The sequence below is a fragment of the Danio rerio genome, chromosome 13 (assembly GCF_052040795.2).
Source record: "Danio rerio strain M-AB ecotype USA chromosome 13, GRCz13ab, whole genome shotgun sequence".
NCBI classification, from domain to species: domain Eukaryota; kingdom Metazoa; phylum Chordata; class Actinopteri; order Cypriniformes; family Danionidae; genus Danio; species Danio rerio.
The window spans coordinates 4050001-4071963 of NC_141033.1; the positions used below are offsets into that span (position 1 = coordinate 4050001).

Here is a 21963-nt window from a genome sequence, read left to right on the forward strand (position 1 = left end):
TTAGTAAATCTCCTTCTGTAAATATAAAAATATCAGTTGGTGTATCCCTTATTTTTTTAAATCCCATTATTGAAAATAAGATATCATGCGGTATTTCGTTATTTCCAATGGAGGCAAGTGGCTTGCATGCGCATATTGGGAGAAACACGCTCACACCTTCCAGGCGGGCCCAGTTGAAAACATCTTTATGAATGCCGCAAGTAAGACCTGACCAATCAGCTACATACTTTGTATGGAATATACACATTTTGGTAGACTAATCACTGCAGACAAACACAGAACACCCAAACATCGCAATGCTTTAATTTTCTCCATGAATAAAACTTGCATCAGAGTTACAGCAAAATATAATTAACAGATATTATTAACATATTAAATTTATATATTACCATTTATTATTAACATGTATCAAAACTCAATTTCATATTAATACAATGCATTTCTAAGAGGTATATTTTGGACAACTTTAAAAGTTTTTGCAGTATTTCGATTTTTTTTGAACAATCAAATTCCAGATTTTCAAATAGTTTAGGATCTCGGCCAAATATTGAGCTCTTCTAAAAAAATATCAATTAGAGATGCACCAATTATAGATTTTGGTTGTACGATTAGGCTAAGGAATAACAACAGATTAATGGTTACCATAATTATTATTCAACCATTCATTTCAAAACACTACTAGTTGAGAAAAATCACATGAAAACTCCGGTTTTATCTAAAGTGTTATTTATTGCTGCTCAGTAATCAAATAATAAAGCACAAAATAACAATAACAAAACTAACAATAGTCCATTTTTCTATTTGGATTTTAAAAAACAAGTTTAAAAAGTTTTTGGCATTGAAAAGTAATTTTACACTCAAAATAAATTACAGAACAATGAATGAATAAATAATTAAATGAAAAATTAGAATAATGCGCTCGTGACCTTTTAACTAGGTACGCCTGGAAAGCGTGAGCGCGTAGCCGCAAGTGAGTCACTCCCAATATGCGCAGATTGCGCACACAAGTTGCGCCTTCATTGGAAATAAAGAACTTGCGTGCGCAAAAGACGTAATGTGAACAGCCCTTAGAACTAAGTTTAATAGCTTCAGCTATAGTTAATCCAGTGAGCATGCGTATTAGCCTTTGTGTGCGAGCTCGAAACTTTAAACTAGTACACTCTGTTTAGTTGCAGAAGGTTTGTTATTTTCAGAAACGTGGCGTTAAGAAGCCTTTACAATTAATTAACCGAGACAAATTCAAGTGCGGTTAATGGTGAAATTAGTTAATTGTTGCTCCCTAAAACAAAGCATATCATACACTAAAAAATATTTGTAATACAATGAATGACGTCATAGGTCTAATTCACTGATATCACATTTTACCCAAAGCAATGCTAAAAATAAGGCTCTCTGAGAAGCGAGCTTCCTTAGTGAATGAAAATAAAACATCTCTTCATTTCCCAGAAGGTTTATTGATTTATATCTGTCTATTTAAACACTGGCTTTCAGAGCGAGTGATGGGTGCACAAGACATGCTTCGAGGATGACGGAAAGTGCTGCGCCATGAAAAACGCTTCATGACAGACATCGATCCCTCCACTAGATTTGAGTGCTTGAACTTGATTGGCCTTCATTATGAACTTCCTAACTGTGGGAATATTCAGACATGAGTGCAGGGGCTGCTGGAGGCGTCCAGAGTCACCGCGGTCCATCAGCGCTGCCAAAAACCTCCTTCCAGCAGCGACAAATGAGTGCCCACTCTACAACATCCAAAACATTTTCTCATGGTAGGAAGCAGATGAAGTGTGTAATTTATGTGGCACTCACAGAATTAAGCGCAAATGCAGTCTGCTTGTTTGAGCCAGCCAACTGTGATGGACATAACAGCGTTAGCAGTTAGCATTAGCCAACAATATTTAGGCCCTGTCCACACAAATCACAGTTTTTTTCTAATTTTATTTTTTTATTTTTTGCTGTTTGTTCACACAAAAATGCAGTACAGGGCTTAAAATGTTTTCTTGGTAGCACTGGTGCTCCTAACTTCAAAAATGTAGGCGCACCAGACAAAATTTGTCCCACCCACCAAAAATTATGATTACTACACGTTTTATATTAACAGATTTATCGCATTTGAAATCAACTCTAATCAAAACTAACAAATAAACAAAAATCTGCATGCGCTCACCGGCCCTGCAAACACACACTGATTGACGTAAATGAGATGAACTGAGTTAACAATATTATCTGTGCTGTGTTCACAGGTGCTGTCTGATTTTGCACCGATAATATTGACATGTAACTTATAATTTGCAAACGTCACCTTAATATATAACGGTCCTTTTATAAGCTGCAATTTTAGCTTCATTAGTTTCGATGGTGAACGCGGTGTCAGTCGCACGAATGACAGCATCGTGACAAATAAATGAAGGATTAAATAACATTAAAACATCTGGTGCTTAATGTAGATTCAGTGGCAAACACTGTTACCTGAAAACTCCGTCTCGCCGGCTTTACAGTGAATGCTTTAGTCATAGCGGACTTTAACCACTGGAAGTCTTTTATCCACTCTTGGAAAAGTCTAAATGCTGGAGTGACATTTAGCACATGATCACTAATCAGATGTGTCATTATTTGTAACTTTAGGTAGTTTCTAAAACTAAATCTGCCAGTGTTATTAATATTCTCTCGTATCCAGACCTTTACATTTTCGCGGCTGTAGCTCCCTGTCATCAGAACTGAGTGATTGACAGCTGATATTAGCCAATCCATTTGCGTTCTGTTCTACCGCTAAAAAGAAGAGCGTGAAGGTGGGGCAAGCATTGCAGGCTATGTTTACTGCAGCAAGTTGACATGACAACTGTTTTAAACTATTCCTGAGCGCTGCGTTTGGTGTTTTTAGTTGCAAAAATACTTAACGCGTGAATGCCTCCTAATTCCGAACATTTTGCTGTGTAAACTGGTCGCATAACCCAGTTTTATGCACTCGCACAAATGCTCAAAATATATTTTAAGGTCGTATAGATAAAATTTCGGGCACATATGCAACCAAAACAGTCGCAATTTCGAGTCCAGCAATATGAGGAGATGGAACACTCTAAAAACTCTAGCCAGGGTAAAGATTTTCCAAAACTTTGTGTAGAGCTGCATAATACTGAAAAACTAAAGGATATTGTTGTTGATAATTACCATATCAATATTTCTTAAATAACATTTAAATAACATGAAAAAGAAAATGACCCTAGAAAATGGTGTTTTTGTTAGCTATGTTTTTAAATCATTTATATAATGATAATAGCCCCTTTCACACATACAGACTTTTCTGGAAAACTACTCGTAATTTTCCGGAAAGCTCTGTATGTGTGTGAACAGGCCTTTTTTGAAAATACCGGTAAACTTGTTCTGGCTAAAGAGAACATTGTAACATTACCGGTGATTTCCCGAAATGCTGCGCTTTGTGAACGCAGAAGAAAGATTGCCGGAAAGAACGAGTTCATGTCTAGAACGCGCTGACGTGAGATGTCTACTTTAGCCAATCGGAACACTCTGATTCACGTCCGCACTGTTTATAAAGATAAAAGCCTTTAAATATTTTTCCAGACTCATTTAGCTGCTAGATGTAAGTCAGTTTCTATGTTCCTTCATAAAGCCGACTTTGTAAATAATTATCGATAAGATGGTTATGATAAGCCGTTGTTTGTTTACCTTCAAGCTCTGCTTTCTTCAGTTGCTTGACGCGTCGAGTATGCACGTGAAGAGACCGCTGAGCGCCAGCACACACACATATTATGTACATCTCGACAAGCGAAAGTGTTCCTCTATATGTTTTCATTGAAGTTGTTCACAATACTTCTCCATCCACAGAGTTTGTAATGTAGTCAAATGTTTACAAATACAAGCGCAGCCGTTTAGAGCTCATTTCTGGTTAATGATGTCAGAATTTATCGGTATTTTTGAATAGATGTGTGAACGGTCTTATTCAGAAAAATTCCATAACGTCGGAAAAAGTTCTGTTACTGGTAAATGTACAGGTAAATTCACTGGAAATTTTACAGATATCTACCAGTATCATGGCGTAAAAGGGGCTATTAAAATAAACAATTAATTCTAATTAATTTTAATTCCAGGTGCAAACATTTAGTCTTAGTAAAAACCTTAGCAGATGTTCTGAAACTGCATGCTTCTATACCAGGGGTGGGCAATCTCGGTCCTGGAGGGCCGGTGTCCTGCACAGTTTAGCTCCGACTTTACTTAAGCAGACCTCCTTATAGAGTGCAAGTGATCTTGAAGACACTGATTAGTTTGTTCAGGTGTGTTTGACTAGTGTTGGAACAAAACTCTGCAGGGACACCGGCCCTCGAGGATCAAGTTTGCCCATTCCTGTTCTATACTATATAGTACGCTAAAATCACTTTGCAAGCCGAGTAGTATGCCAGAATTCATAGAATTCGAAAAACAATATGCGAGAAGTACACGAATGTCCTATTATTCTGGTGAAATTCTGAAGTGCGCATCAAATGGGTGCTATGCTCTCCCATGATGCCACGACAGAGAGTTTAAGAATGGGAGTGAAGCGACGCAACTTGTCACGGATAGGTCAATGGCAAAATGGCGGATGTAGCACGAACGAGTTCCATTCATACCACTCACATTCGTACTATATAGAAGGTACTTTTCTAATGGCCAAGTAGGTTGAAATTCAAATGCAGTACAGATTGAGTAGTAGGCGATTTCGGATGCAGTCAACGACTGGGAGGCTTGAAAGTTCTTGAAATATATCGCGGCTGGTGTTAACATGCATCACAGTGTGTTTTTATGTGGACAGATGGCTGGGAATTCTGTTTTATTAAAAAAAAAAAACAACATGTACATGTGGACATGGACTAACAATTGGAGCGAAAGAGTACCTCCAAAATGTGGATTTGCTTTGCAACTCCTGAAAAATCAATTCAGCTTGCTTTCTCTTCCAACAGCTTGACATTTCTATCATTGCTCACTGTCAGAATTGTTATCCTTCATGACAGAAAACAGCAGAGGAAGCGGCAGGCTGGTAGATCTGGACAGTCTCAGCCCATGCCATGTTAGAGCTGAATGCCAGGAAGTCCCAGAAGAGCTCGGTGTATGAATGCAGACAGAGCTCGGGGCAACAGTGAGTGATTTCCTGTGTCTGTGAATCAAGCTTCCGAAGTGGGAGGGAGATTCAGTCCTGAAGCTTCTCTCTCACACTCTGGAGGATCAGTGGGCTTCTGTGGCCAGGCTTGTAAATACAAATCCCATGCAGTGAATGGCGGTCCTGACTACACAGACCCTCTTTCATCAGCGCTACAATATTGCCAGTGAACCCCAGGAGTCATGTGGGAAATGCAGCATCGCTTCGGATAGGAATCACCTCTGAAAATACCTCAGAGGCCAGAGAGAATATTAGACATGGACACTTGTAATCCTGAATGGAGCTCTTTCATTTATTGCCTTTAGATGGTTTCATTTATTTCCATACCTGCAGGCAGAAGCCAGTCTAATAGCCCAGCTCAATATTCACTCACAAATGGGATTTTGAATGCTCAAAGCGAAGAGAAAACAAGATATCATAGGAGTCGTCTATATTAGGTCGGCTCGATTTTGGGAAAGATTGTAATCACGATTATTTTGGGCATAATTGTAATGACGAATATTTAAAACAATTATCAGTGAGCCATAGGTCCAAAATGTTTTGGAGATATATGAAAACACTCGCCGGCCACTTTATTAGGTACACCTGTTAACTGTTTGTAATGCAAATTTCTAATCAGCCAATCACATGGCAGCAACTCAATGCGTTTAGGCATGTGGACATGGTCCAGACGATCTGCTGCAGTTCAAACCGAGCATCAGAATGGGGAAAAAACGAGATTTAAGATCGCAGCATGGTTGTTGGTGTCAGACGGGCTGGTCTGAGTATTTCAGATACTGCTGATCTACTGGGATTTTCACACACAACCATCTCTAGGGTTTACAGAGAATGGTCAGAATAAGGCCCCGTTTACACTAATCTCTAAAGGAATATTTCCAGTACCTTGTTTAATCTATGCCTTGAAGGATTAAGGCAGTTTGAAGGGCAAAAGGGGTCCAACCTGGTACTAGTAAGGTGTACCTAATAAAGTGGCCGGTGAGTGTTAGAAAAAAAAAAATTCAGTTCAATAAGTGATAAAAACAAACTTACATCTGTTTTTGTGTGAGAATCATATTGAGTTTAAAACCACATCAAAATTGTATTTATTCACGTGAACTACTCATTTACAGAACAGTGTTTTGGTCTAAATTCTTTCCACAGCTCTAGATACTGTATTTAGCCAAGGTGTCAAGTACAGGTCAGGCTCGCGTTTCTTCATGAGGACAAAAACTGCAAGACTGTCTCACTAGTGGAATGCCAAACACTCAACTGTGTCAACTGGAAAACCTAAGATGTCTGCTGCACCTGCAACATAAGCTCTGGGGCAACACTGACTGAAATAGGCCATTCTGTTCATGCAAGCTAAATACAGTCTCCTATAAAGGTATCCAACACCGGTATGACCTTTTAGTGAGTGACAGAACTTACAAAACCCAACCCTCAAAGGCTCAGGAAGAAGAGATATTAATTATACCTCAAAGAAAAAAATGTCCACTGGGGATAAAAATAGAAACACGTGCTGACGTCAGGAGAAAAACTGAGCAAGACACTGAAGGAGGAACAGGAAGAGGGAAGACGGGGATGTGAGTCAATGAACTGCCGGTTGTGAGCTGGAGGATCATTGAGATTACGTACTAAAGAGGTGCAAAAGCAATCGACATGTCATGCTAATGTGATCTTGAGATGCTACAGCTAGATTTTCACTTAAAGGGTTAGTTCACCCAAAAATAAAAATGACGTTATTTCTTATAATCAGTGCAACAGCATACTGAAGTCAAAATTATTCGCCCTGCTGCAATTTTTTTTTCCAAATATTTCCCAAAATATATTTAATAGAGCAAGAGGTTTTACACCGTGTTTCCTATATTTTTTTTCGTCTGAAGAAAGCTTTGTTTTTATTTTGGCTAGAATTAAAAAATAAATAAATAAAATTTAAGGTCAATATTATTAGCCACCTCAGGAGCCGTTCACACCGAACACTTGCTTTTACGTTCCAAATACACTGAAAAATCGTGTTGCATGCAGAACTGTTGCAAACAATTTATTTGTGTTGAAGTTAAACAAACAAATTAAGTGAAATAATGTTCAACTTAATTTGTTTGTTTAAATTCAACACGAATAAAATGTTTACAACCACTTAACATTAAAAAAATTGAGTAAATCCAAGGAATCATCTCTGAATCTTTTTTTCAGTGTACACGAGGTGCACCACATTGCCTTTGCTGCGCTTTTTATGTTGCTAGGCAACGACTGAATCAGCTGCATATTGTGCGCAACTAGGCATGGGACAATAATCAGGTTCAAGGTTTACCACTGTTTGGAAAAGTCAAGGTCGACTACTTAGTTTTTTTTTAGGGAAACAATATCTCCAGCAGAAAAGGACCCTCCACATCAAAAGCTACTGTTTCTAAATATTTTAAATATTTCTTAAAAGAAAATATATTGTGTTCAATAGGGAAAAAAGTTTTTTTTTTTTTTACACAAACATTTTAAAGGAATATATTTTGAAGCAGTAATCACAATATTGCGATACCATGAAACCGTGATAGTTTTAACTAAGGTTATCATACCGTCACAATCTTATATAGTGTTGCGGTTAATATTGTTATAGTTGTGATACTTTATAATATTGTAATAACCAAAATTTGTAAAGTCATACAGCTCTGCATAACTTGACAGCGACTGAGTCTCTTGTCCAATTTGTCCAATGATTATACAATTGCCTAATTATCCCAGATAAGCCTTTAAACTGCACTTTAACATTTGTTTGCGCTTTCCTGTTTGTTCCTTTCTCATTGTGGGCCTTCCGCATATCGGTTGCGCAATTCTGATTGGGCAGAATGAAAGTGTGCTCACTCAACTGGCTAGTAGGACTGTAACACACAGACGGCAGTAACGCATTTGCTCTGGATGGGGGAAGTTAATTAATATACATTTTATACCGCGGCCTCTTTCGATTAGCTAATCGCAATGTTTCAAATCGCGATTGCGATTCCGATTAATCGTACAGCCCTAGCGTCATTGCCACCTCAGGTCAGAATGACAACACATGTAAAAATGAGTGCCGTATAGCAGCAATGACGCACTTGTGAATAAAAAAAGGATGCAAGGATGTCGCCAGAGAGGCTTTTTGGTTTCTTTTCTTGTGCATCCCAGCCACCAGCTACCCATTTGAAAGAGTTTTCAGCACAGGGGTTAATGTAGTCATCCAACTTCACAATTTGTAATGTTGCTATATGTATTTGAATAATGATTGTTGGTTCTTTAACTTGAAAGCTCAGATTTGATTATCATAATGTTTGTTTATAGAGTTTGAGGTTTACTGTATCGTTATTATTGACACCTTAAAGAAGGAGTGCTCAACCCAGTTCCTGGAGATCGACCTTCCTGCAGAGTTTAGCTCCTACCCTGATCAAACACACCTGAACCAATTAACTAGGACATGAACAGCACTTGATAATTACAGGCAAGTGTGTTTGATATGGGTTGCAACTGAAATCTGCAGGAAGGTAGATCTCCAGGAGCAGGGTTGGCTGCCCCTGCCCTAAAGTTTGCTTTGATTGCTCAGTGTACGCACTTTAACATTGCACACACTTTCAAAAATGTAATCTATAAAGTTTAAGATTCTCTTTAAGACTTATTTTTATTTTATTATATTTTTTTGTTTAATTTATTTTATATTAAAATCTGTATAAATACCCAGCTCTAGTAAATAAAAATGATATTTTTAATAAACTGTCTCTTTAACAATGCATAATAATGAAGTAGGGGAGACATGCAATGCCGTCCACACGCAAACAGACTTGCTGAAATATGGAGCGTTATGAAATGTCCTTGAAGACCAGCAGCACTTTTCAGTAGAAAACGCAGCAGGACTTTCCAATGCAAGTGCCTTAAAGACAATTCCAATATAAGTAGATCAGCTTGGACCTGATGCTGTCTGGAAAGCGGGGGTCTGCGGGACTCTTTATGACCTGAGCGGTGAAGCGGTGGGCTACAGCCACCTGCCATTGAGATATCTAAATAAGCTAAGCTCTTTCGAGCAGCTGGTGTGTGCGCAGTCTGGCCTCATGTGTGGTGAGGATTAGCACTCTGGTTTCTCTGAACACCACAGGCAAAAACAAGAGCAGGTAAGAGAAGAAACAAGCGAGGAGGAACAGGAGAGAGCTGGAGACTTGAGCTCATAGGAAAGTCAACCAGGCCTAATATAGGACAGTCTGGCTCATTGGATACCTTTAATTGGGTTTCCGTTAGGGCTGCACGATATTGGGAAAAAAATCAGACATTGCGATATGACTAAAATTATTTCACCAAATGACTTGAATAATGACAATACTGCCTTTACAAAATACAGTGGCACCACCAGTATTTTGGAACCATTGCGATACTACCATAGTACCGGTAAGCAGTGCAACCCTACCTCCTAGTATGACCAAAAAGCACAAATAAATGTAAGGGTGCTTTCACACCTACACTTTTGTTTCGGAACCTGTCTTGTTTTCCCAGTTATCACGGTTCGTTTGGCATATGTGAACAGGGCAATCGCGCTCTGTTCCGCACCAAAGTAATCGCTCCGAGATCGCTTGAATGAGGTGGTCTCGGTTCGATTGAAACGAACCCTGGAGCGGTTCGATTGCAGTGAGAAAGCGATCCGATCCGAGCGCGGTTATATCACAGTGTTTTATGGATATGTAATAGGCATACGGCTATATGAAGAGAGAATTATGAGTAGGGCGGGAAGTTTCGCGAGTCTTTGGATGCCCGCAAATCTCCCGGTAATCTCGCGTCTCCCTCCCGGTCCCCAAATAGGCATTGTCGCGCACCCTTCCCACCCCTCCCCACCACATCTCTCCTCAGACACGTCGCGCGCGCGCACCCTGTCAATCACCACCAAACCACCACCCCTCCTGACAGCTTAGCGGGACGCTGCAAAATAAACCCTGACACTATGACCAATGTAAGGAAAGTTTACTCGCAAGTGACTTGTTTTAGCTCTTTTGGTCCGAATAGAAACTTTGCCGTGTGAAAGCGAACCGCTCCAAGAGCAAAGAGCAACACTTTAACATTTGTAATCTCTGTTTCAAAACAACTGAATCGATTCACAGGTGTGAAAGCACCCTAAGTAAATTTCGCTATATTAATTCTTACGAAATGATGCATCACGAAATTTTAATTCAGTTAAACTACATCTTTAGAACGCGCAAATAAACAATGTAGTCTCCATAGACTGCGCTCTTCTCAGACATCTCAGTTTTTCACAGAGATACCATTAGTCCTGTTTTGAATCTGCCACTATGCTGACACACAGGCATTTGTAGCTCCACCCTCTTTTGTAACCCCCCAATCTCATTTGAATTTAAAGCGACAGTCATTAAAACAGCACAATTCAGCTCAAACCCCACAAGGGGCGGTGTCAAACAGTTCTAAACATTATTTGTGTGGTATTTTGAGCTGAAACTTCATGTATACACTCTAGTGACTTATCTTGTAAAAAGGGGTATAATAGGTCTCCCTTTAAAGAGACGGAGATGGAGGAAAGAATTAGCAACCGGTGTTTGCAGCAGAAGAAAAGGTGCAGGCTATGTTGCAGGTCGTGGATAATTGGATTCAAGCAACAAACATAAAAACAGACTTGACAGGCTGACAATGGGAGCAAGCAGGCGGAGGGTAAATTTGCACAAGAACTGAACGCTGGTGAATGCTGAGGAGCCCCGTTTCCACCAGCATGGGAGCTCAGCCAAGCAGAGGAATGTTTCCACATGACTCTCGCTCCCTCCTGTTCAAAAAAAAATAGATTTGAGCAAATTCCAGAAGAGCTTCCAAAGCACTGCAACGTTTAGGGCGCACACGAAAAAATGAATGCAGAAAATTCAGTATGACAGCTTTAAAATATTACGACTACCATAAAGGAAAGAGTGTGCTGCCTTCAAGGTGGACTAGAGCCTAAATGATAACCATAAGCAGCACAAAAAAACATAGTACTACCATGATATATACAGTTGAAGTCAAAATTATTAGCGCTCCTGAATCTGTTTCTCACTTATTTTGTTAACACCAGTTGTGGGTTACATTTTGTTGTTCAAGTGACAAGGATGCATTGCCAACTAATAGGGTTGAGGGGCCCTAGGCGAGATAATAAAAAACTGGGCCCACTAGTGTAAGTCTAAATAAAATAAAACACAAGTAACTTTAAAAATAAATAAAGCGCACAGATTGAACAAGACACAACATCTTGAATTATATGAACTACTTTGATGAAAGAAAAACATGTTAATTGTGCTTTTATGTAGTTGTGCAATATAAACTAAATACTACCAGTGTACAATATCAGTGAAAGCTATACACAAGTGAGGCAAAGTGAGGCAACATTATGAGAAAGCACCGGCGTCTTTCAAATCTGCGGTGTGGGGACATTTCGGTTTTTCCGGTAAGTATAATGCCAATAAAAGAAAAACCTTGAACAAAAAATACCTGTAAGCAAGCATTGTTTTACACGTATAACCATGACTGCACATCTGCAGCGCCATCAATATCACTGTCTGTATGCAGAATAGCAGAGAAGGTAATAAAGTCCTCCAAATAGCAACAATCGCTCGCTAGATCTTTCAAGCAAACATACCCAACTGGTTCCGAGAGACACGGAAAAATAACAAAGGGGTTGCGGGTGTTTATTGCTGAAGATTTGCAGCCGTTTTCGGTGATTGGAGATGTGGGCTTTAGTCATTTTATAAAAGCACTCGATCTGCATTACAGACTACAGTCTCACATTTTTTCAGCGTCGAGATAATTAAGATGGTTTATTTATGTTTACATCAGTACAAATATGTTTATTTCAAATGGGCAAGTTATCTTTATTAATTTCACATGTATGTTTACTTTCAAAGTGTGGGATTTTATGTGTTCCCCAGTTTGTACATGGGCTACCAGCGGCTGTGAGATTTTAGTGTTCATTTTTTTTAACAATACGCTAGGAACTAGTGTACTTTTCTTGGCTTTTAGGTAAAACACAATGAGTATTGCAATAAATCATTTTAATTTTTTTCTCACTAACCTCTTACTGTTCCTATTGACTATAGTATAAAAAAAAAAAAACGTCAAGCCATGAGAACCGAACCGAACCGAAAACCATGTTAAAAAAACTGAGGTATGTATTGAACCGTGGGCTAACTGTATTGTTGCATCTCTATAATATGTTATATATATATATATATATATATATATATATATATATATATATATATATATATATATATATATATATATATATATATATATATATATTCCTTTCTCAGCAGGAGCACTATGAAAAACTTCATCTGTAGCAGCATTGTCTGTCTCTGCAGCTGTAGGTACACTGAGAAATTTCAACTAAGTCCCTAGAACATAAATAAAGCCAGAAAAGATTAATTTAAAAAAATAAACTATACAAGTATGACATATAAAAATACAAATAAAACATGGAACAGTGAACGCGAGTGTGCAAGAATAGCGGTCATGGAACCCTTCAAGAAACTCAGGGTCCAAGGCGACTGCCTATATTGCTTGTTGGACGGGCCGGCACTGCAGAGATGTAACTAAGAGAATACGGTAATTTTTCAAAATAAAGATTTCAAAATAAAGACTGTTCAGACTCAGATGACAAATAAAATTTATGATTAATGATTTCTTGTGCGGCCTGGTAACAATTGATTCAGCCCAATGTTTGGGGGCCACTTCTATAGATAATCGTAAACAAATAATTCATAAGAGGGCTCATAATTTTGACCTTAAAATGGTTTAAAAAAACTGCTTTTGCTCTAGCCGAAATATAACAAATAAGACTTTCTCCAGAAGAAAAAACACTAAAGAAAATACTGATAAAAATTTCTTGCTCTGTTAAACATCATTTGGGAAATATTTAGAAACAGTACGTTGTTTGATGAAAACTACTTCATGCAGGTTGGAATGAGATAAACTACAAACACCAAAACCAGTCAAGAATCTGTGCATTTCTGAGAAAAGTCACAGGTATCTGGTCCATACAGCCACAACAACAGTTCTGTTTATTTTTTTTAAAAGCATTCAAATGGTTGCGTCAAAAAAAGACTGTCTGACATCTTTCTAAGTGAAAGGCCATGCAGTGTGTGGGCAAAAGCTGATGAATAGAGTGTATCTGAAATTCTAAGCCAATTCCGACTGCCAAGGTCATCTCAAACAGCCCTGCTTTGTGTTGTATTTAAAGCAAAAAAAAAACTTTCACCGAACTGAATATGCATGTTGAAGGTGACCATCAGAACAGAACAGACTAAACAAAATCACACGACACAGCCAAGCAACTGCGCATATTAGCATAAGATTTTGTGCCCTTTAAAACAAAGAAATAAAAATTAATTAATTAATTAATTAAATAAATCAAAATCACACTTTAGTAAAGGACTGCAAACAAAGCTTTCAACTTTTACTGTAGAAGGAGCAAACAGAACCTGATAACCGGCACAAAGCCTTTTGATCATTACATCTTATTTAACGGAGGATGACCTAAAGACATCAATCGTCCAGTAATTATCGAACCTTTTCCCAATTAAACGCTCCAGACTGCGCACAAAACCCCATATCTCTTCAGCTAAGCCCAGCAACACACAGCGGCATTTGACAAGAGTAATCTTTTAACAAATCCCTCCCCAAACATTTTCACACTGGCTGTTTCCTAATTGATAAACCTCCACAGGGGTCTGTGCTATCATACGACACGGCCTAGCACAAATCCAGCAGTCACCGGCAGCTTTAAGAGTCAGTGTGTGTGTGTGTGTGTGAGGTGCTACAGAGCCCACACGTTCTGCATTTGGAGCCAGATGAGAGAGAATGCAAAATGCTGCAAAAACCCAAAGGATGTTTTTAGTGAACCAACAACAACGCGAGGGAGAAAAGGTCGCTGACCTTCAGTCCTGTATTTACTGCATCAGCACAGCTGAGTTTATGAAACCGTTCATGAGAATTCAGTGGAAAAATATGTAAGCAACTGCTATCCAGGAACAGGTTTAAAATGATTACGCCAAAACGATACATTTTAGGCTAGCATTTAAACCTGGTTTATACTTCTGCGTCAAGTGACCGGCGTAACCCACGGCGCATGCAACGCGTGTAGCTGTGCATTTATACTTCTGCGCGCTGTCTCTGTTGGTCTGCATTAACACTTCCGAAACGCTAGTTGGCAGTGAGGTGTAAATGTTCCTCTGTGTCAAGTTCGCTGTTGTTTTGCTTTTCCTGAACACTTCCGGGATGTACAAGTGGCTCAAACTCGCTCATTTTGAAGCAGGAACCAGCGGACGTGCAACAACTTTAACTATGAGGTAAACAAAAAACAAAACTTTCCATCCGGAGCTCCTTCACGGGACTCCACACTTGTAAACAATCGCTCCATCAGGCTCGCACCATTCACGCGGCTCTCAGTCCCGCCCAGACTCGTCAGCGCTACCAAGCCGACCAATCACAGAGCTTACGCTACACGTCGTTGCGACGTGTAGTTATATTTTTTGAGAGGTGCACGTCAGCGACGCCGACGGCCACGGCGAAGGGCTATGCGTCAGCACCGTAGCATACGCCGGCGTTTGACGCAGAAGTATAAATCAGCCTTTAGCAAAAGAGAAACAGAAGGCAGAAGTATAAATGCACGGTTACCTGAAAGGCATGTGCCATGGGTAAATATTAAGGGTGTCCCGATCCTCCAAATCCTCGATTCGATTACATTTTTGATTCTAAAGGCACGATTCGATTCGATTTTCGATTATGAAGGCAAGATACACACATAATTACCACCTGTCAATCACTTTTCTGCGGGACTCGTGAATAGGCAGTGATCTGTGTCGTTATAATGGCGTCGGTAAAAAAGACGCACAACCAACAGGAACCAGCCAACAGTATCTGAGGTGTTCGCTAAAATAACAAAGTACAAGTGAGTGAAAGATTGAAGCAGTCCTCTGACTGCCTGGACCTGCTGTCTCGAGCGCATGGCTGTGTGTGTGTGGTCACATGATGTGCCTTTTCAGAGGTAGAGAGGAAGAAGGGCTGCTCAGAAACGCTACACGCCACTGTGGATGTCAAATCGTTTTCGTTCTAAAATGCCATTTAAAAACAAAGACAGTGTAAACAGGGCCTGAGTGTGTACTGTTCGCGAGCGGATTTGCAACGGGGGCGGGCGGAGGATCCCGATGCCAGTGTTGTCTATCGGACGAACCGTACGTAATACGTACATAGCAGAGCTTGCAAAACTGTGTTTTTTTTTGTCGACAACACGAACGTTGTCAATATAACTCACTGAAAATCCAAAATGCTTACACACCGGCGACTTCATTGAAAGAGGAGAGGGTTTAAGTTCTGTCGATGGGTCTCCTGCTTCTGCAGTTTAACAAGCACTTCAACTAGCCTGTTTTTTTCATGAGCTGACGTGACATGGGGGCGTGGCAGCATCGATGATTCTATTTTTTGATTCGATAATCGAAATTGAGCATAAATTTTGATCGATTTCGATTTGACATCCCTAGTAAATATAATTCAGCCTCAAGTCTGACAGCTCGGCCCTTATCAGAAACACGTTCAGCTCTTAACAAATAGCACTTAACTAATTGTTTATCGACATTACCCATCTGCAAGTAATGGCTGAGAAGGCAGCAAACTCATTTAAGTGTGCTCTATAAAAGCAGAAAGAGATATAAAAGAGCAGCTTAACTCTCATATCAAGCAAGAATTACACACCAACACACTGTTTATTCTACGTCAGCTGACAGACATCCACACAATCTTGGTCTTTACTCAGTGAGCTGCCCTCACTAACAAAAACAGGACCAAAAGTACCACGACATACTCTGAAGCACTTTCAGAGCACGAGAAAAGAAACGTCTGTTGACTATTAAACATGGTACACTGATCAACTACTAACACACAGCTCTATAATGTCCGAAATATACTGTCTAGGTCAACAGCTCAGTGAATTTTGAGACACAAACATCAGGGAGCTGATCTACATTATACACAGAGCTGGATTAGTGATTCGTGTTGCCCGCTGTTGGGGATTTAAAGCTAAAACTGAATATGATTCCTGCATACAGGTTGTAAATCAATGTGCTGTGAAACAAGGATTGATTCTTCGATTTTTGAAATGCATCGCAATTTTCTTTGGAATCAATTCAGAGTTGCAGACGACGCTCTGGGCTAGTTTTTAATAGCAGACTGCGATCTGCACTAGCATTTAACAGCAGATGGCGCTCTAGGTTAGTTTTTGACAACAGACAACGCTCTACGCTAGTTTTTAACAACAGACAGTGCTCTATGCAAGTTGTTAACAGCAGACGGCGCTCTATGCTAGTTTTTAACAACAGACAACGCTCTATGCTAGTTTTTGACAGCAAACGGCACTCTAGGCTAGTTTTTAACAACAGACGATGCTCGAGGCTAGCTTTTAACAAGAGACGATGCTCTAGGCTAGTTTCTAACAGCAGACAGCACTCTAGGCTAGTTTTTAACAGCAGACGGTGCTCTCGGCTAGTTTCTAACAGCAGACGGCGCTCTAGGCTAGTTTTTAACAGCAGACGATGCTCTAGGCTAGTTTCTAACAACAGACGGCACTCTAGGCTAGTTTTTACCAAGAGACGGTGCTCTAGGTTCATTTTTAACAGCAGACGATGCTCTAGGCTAGTTTCTAACAACAGACGGCGCTCTAAGCTAGTTTTTAATAGCAGACGGTGGTCTAAGCTAGTTTAAAACAACAGAGGGTGCTCTGGGCTAGTTTTTAACAAGAGACGGTGCTCTAGGCTAGTTTTTTGCAAAAGATGGTGCTCTATGCTAGTTTTTAACAACAGACGACGCTCAAGGCTAGTTTTACACAACAGACGGCACTCTAGGCTAGTTTTTAACAACAGACAACGCTAGAGGCTAGTTTTTAACAAGAGACGGCGCTCTAGGCTAGTTTTTACCAAGAGACGGCGCTCTAGGCTAGTTTTTAATAAGAGACGGCGCTCTAGGCTAGTTTTTAACAAGAGACGGCGCTCTAGGCTAGTTTTTAACAAGAGACGCTGCTCTAGACTAGTTTTTAACAACAGATGGCGCTCTAGGCTAGTTTTTACCAAGAGACGGCGCTCTAGGCTAGTTTTTTAACAACAGACAGCACTCTAGACTAGTTTTTAACAAGAAACGGTGCTCTATGCTAGTTTTAACAAGAGACAGTGCTCTATGCTAGTTTTTAACAACAGACAGCGCTCTTGGCTAGTTTTTACCAAGAGACGGCGCTCTATACTAGTTTTTAACAAGAGATGGCGCTCTAGGCTATATTTTAACAGCAAACGACGCTCTATGCTAGTTTTTAACCACAGATGGCGCTCTAGATGGCGTTTTTAACAACAGACATCAATTAATTTAGTTGTTTTTTTGGCTGTTAGTTTTTTATGTGATCATATGCCAACAAACCTGTAGTGATTTCAATTAATTTCAATACAAGCAATTGTTGGTCTTCAAAAACAAAAGTGACAATAAAAAAGTTGTTAAAACAAAAAATAAATTTCAATATTTAATTTGGTGCTGTTGCAGAAGCTGAACCAAAAAGGCTGCAATAAGAAATATTTCACCTGTTTTTAACTATAAAAAGAAATCAGAAGTTAGGGATAGACATAAATAAAAGGAATCTGTCCTAAGATTTATTGGTCACACTTTACAATATGATTTTATAAGTTAACGTACTTACTAACATGAACCAAGTATGGACAATACTTGTGCAGCATTTATTAATCATAGTTCAATATTTACTAATACATTATTAAAATCCAAACTTATACTTGAGTTAATGCACACAAACTGACAACGAACAACTCTATCTCCCTTAACTAACCTCAACTAACATGAATAAACAGTGTGATGAATACCTTGTTCGCTCGTGTTAGTGAATACATCAACTATTAACTAATATTAACCAATACAGCCCTATTGTAAAGTGTTATTAAGGCGCATTACGCATGCACTGCACGCCTCTTTAACAAACCAGAGAATCAATCACAATTATCTATATCACAACTAATAACCATCAACCAATGTTTGGCGATCGTGACAACCTGTGCTCGTGATCGTTACCTGCGATGTGTCCATGATGGAGTTATATCAGCATAGACAATATTCATCGAAATATCCCACCGTATCTTCTTCCCAGTAGCATCCAAACAAGTTACACTATTTCATGCTAGGACACGTGAATAAAATGATAATCCCCGTCGCTTTAGGACGCAATCACCATCATCATCATCATCATCATCTAGATAGATCAACCAGCTAAGCAGTCTAGTATTAAAGAAGCCCGTGTAACAGGATCGGTTGCACAACAGGATCCAGCTGGTAGCATTAATAGGAGTAAGGTTATATATGCGCTGAAGAGATCAAAAAAGGCATTTAAACATCGAATGTTTGTGTGTTTCAAATCACGAAGCATGTGAATGTTAAAGACAGAGTATCCACTGGCCGAAGGGTTTGTTTTCACTGCCCATGGCCATGACAGACTCGCCGAATACAGACGCGTAAAACACCTGACATCGACACTTTTAAGATTAGCAACCGTCTCTAATCTCATATCCAACCACTGGTGCCTTTAGAGAAGCACAACACAGCTCTTAATACACGATTTTGCTTTAATACAGCACTACTGGGTGTGTTTATCAGTTCATCTGAACGGTGACCGATCGCGTATATCAACATTATATGAAAATACATTTCATAGTACATGCTGCAAAATAGACCAGAATTAGGAAGGTAAATCGATTTATTAACTTCTTACCTGTCTCCGGTAATTTTCCGCAGTTAAATCCAGAGTTCGGTGTCGATCAGTCTTGACTCCTGCTCAAACTGAATAAACTTTGCCCGCTTTTCCTTCTTCTTCTCCTCCTCGCAGGCTAACACTCTTGCTAACGGCGGCTAAAATATCCTCGCTCGCGCCGTCAGGAGCGATCTCCGATCCCGCGTCCTCTCGCCGCTATCTCTGGGGCGAGGAGTTAAAGTGTTACCGCAGATGGCAGGTGTGGATATCCGCTGTTCCAGATTTCAGATAAAAGTTATCTCCATCCTCTCCCGTTCAGCGCCATCTTTCCCGCGGGGCACGCCGGGTAATCCTCAGGAATCCCGACGCGACGCGTTCGCTGCTCGTCCCGGAGTGCAGGAATGCTGGGATCATCAGGAGGAAAGAGCAATGATGATGATGACACTTATTTTTAACTGAGGAAACCTCGGGTCTACATGATGAGAAGTTAATACTAGCAGGAAGTGACACATATTCATATCCACAAACGTATTGTTATGGTGTGTATGAACGTTTATAGCCTACTCATAATTTGTTCTCCCTCAAGTTGTTCCAAACCTTTACACATTTCATTCTCTGTTGACCCAGGTGAAAAAGAAGTGCTCTAAAATATATTACAAATGTACTTGAAATGTAGATAGTAGGTTTAAAGCACAATTAGCACAAGTAACATACTTAAAGTGCATTCTAAATGTGTTGGTTTGTATTTTAATGTATTTATTATAAAGTAAACTACAAGTACATTTGTAAAAAAAAATATGCGTAATTGCATTATTTAAAAAATATGCTCGAACTCAAGCTTACTATTTATGCATTTTAATGTATTTACAGAGAACATATTGATTTTATTATGTCTTAAAGTATGTTTATGTGTACTTTGTATTAGAACTTTGTGAAACGGTGCCAATTTGAGTGTGTTTAAAGTATATGCATGTTATTTGTAATTGTTTTAGACATAATGAAACATATTTTAAATCATTTAATTCATTTTTATTTCTGTAGCGCTTTTACGATGTAAATTGTGTCAAAGCAGCTTCACATAGAAGATCATAGTTAATTGAAACGGTGTAGTTCAGTTTTCAGAGTTAAAGTTCAGTTTAGCTCAGTTCGGGGTGGTTTAATAGTGACTATTGAGAGTCCAAACACTGAAGAGCAAATCCATCGATGCACAGCTTTACAGATCCCGAACCATGCAAGCCAGTGGCGACAGCGGTGAGGAAAAAACTTCACCAATTGGCGAAAGTAAAGGATTAAAAACCTCAAGAGAAACCAGGCTCAGTTGGGCACGACCATTTCTCCTCTGGCCAAACGTCTTGTGCCGAGCTTCAGTCTAAGCGCTGTAGAAAGCTGGACCTCAGCAAAGACTTGTCTGTCCCTGGAGCATCACATGGAGAATCTCATGCTCTCCACTCCTGCATGACACCACAGCAGCTGCTCAGGATACGGCCTGGTCCAGGATAATGGAAACCTTGGGATCATCTCATCGCTGGTCTGGGATCGAATCAGTGGCGCTGCATAGTCTCTGAGGGCCTCAGGATGAGCATCCCCAGGTGGAAATAGAGAACAAAGAGAACAATTAGCGTAGCTGCTGTTCATAGTGTATATAAATGACATGCAAAAACCTGTGTGGAGCACATTCATGTATCATACAGCTAAGTGATGCACTGAGTGTATGATTTGCTAAACAGATAGGTCTTTAATCTAGTTTTGAATTGTGAGAGTATGTCTGAGCCCCGGACATTATCAGAAAGACTATTCCAGAGCTTAGGAGCCATAAATGAAAAGGCTCGACCTCCTTTACTTGACTTTGCTATTCTAGCAAAGGTTTAGAACTTTTTATAATTTTATCTAGCTCTTCCTGTTCTATGATTTTGAAGCACTGTAAATTATTTTGATTCAATATTTACTGGATCCAAAGTATAAGGCGGTGCAGAAAGTTTAACATCTTCTATTTTCTGTCTGAAGCCTTCTATTTTATCACTGAAAAAATTCATGAAGTCATCACTGCACCTATTCAGGTGAATTGGGTAAGCTAAAATTGTCCGTAGTGTACAGTATGTGTGTGAATGAGAATGCATGGGTGTTTCCCAGTGATAGGTTGCAGCTGGAAGGGCATCCGCTGCATAAAACATATGCTGAATAAGTTGGCGGTTCATTCCTCTGTGGCGACCCCAGATTAAAAAATTCACCTATAGTGCATGTGTTTGGACTGTTGGACAACATGCAAACTCCACACAGAAATGCCAACTGATTGCTAATTGTGTGTACAGAATTGTGTGATCCTTAAGCAAAGTGTTTTAATACATTGAATATTGTTCTAATTCTGGCTGTTAAGATGTTATTATATTGAATGACATTTGAATGGGTGTCCTATCATGGTTAAAAAAAAAAAAAAGTGTATTAGCCATTTTATTATATATATATATTCAACATGCATTCTAATGCAACACAGAAATAAAAGCTATGAACACGTTTAATGCTTTAATGCTTGAAAATCCCTTTCCATCTTTGACTTGCATATATAAAAAATATTCTTCATATTATCCATTTAACATGCATACAGAGAGAGAGATGGGGGGGGGCATTCAAACAGAGTAGCATTTGAATAGAGGCCTATAAACCCAATATGTACAGTAGTTGTGAGAAACTGAGCAGCAGATGGCAGTGAAGGGTGGCGCTATGTCTCTCTGCCGAGGGGCTTCTGTATGCTGGATGTTTGTGTAGTTAATTGTGTCATCAATGAGACTGAGCTGACATCTGGCCAGAAGTCATTGAGAAAAAGAAACACTGACTCACTGGTTCCAGCATGCAGATTATGCTGACAGTTAAAGGGACAGTTCACCCAAAGCTGAACATTTTGCCAATATTTCACCCTTGGCTTGTTATAAATCAGTTTTAATTGAATTATTCATTCATTTATAAATTTTCTTGTCGGCTTAGTTCCTTTATTAATCCAGGGTCGCCACAGCGGAATGAACCGCCAATTTATCCAGCACATTTTTAAGCAGCGGATGCCCTTCCAGCCGCA

At 39.5% G+C, this 21963-nt stretch overlaps 1 protein-coding gene across 4 annotated transcripts in view; it reads right to left on the reverse strand.

Moving 5' to 3' along the window:
- The window catches only part of tjap1 (tight junction associated protein 1 (peripheral)), a 165572-nt gene extending 146077 nt beyond the window's left edge, over window positions 1–19495 (reverse strand). Inside the window, 1 exon segment of one of the 4 annotated variants that reach the window (NM_001365539.1) lies at window positions 18918–19495. The gene's annotated coding sequence lies outside the window, so the exon portion shown is untranslated. 4 annotated transcript variants of the gene reach the window in all.
- Window positions 19496–21963: the final 2468 nt, after the last annotated feature.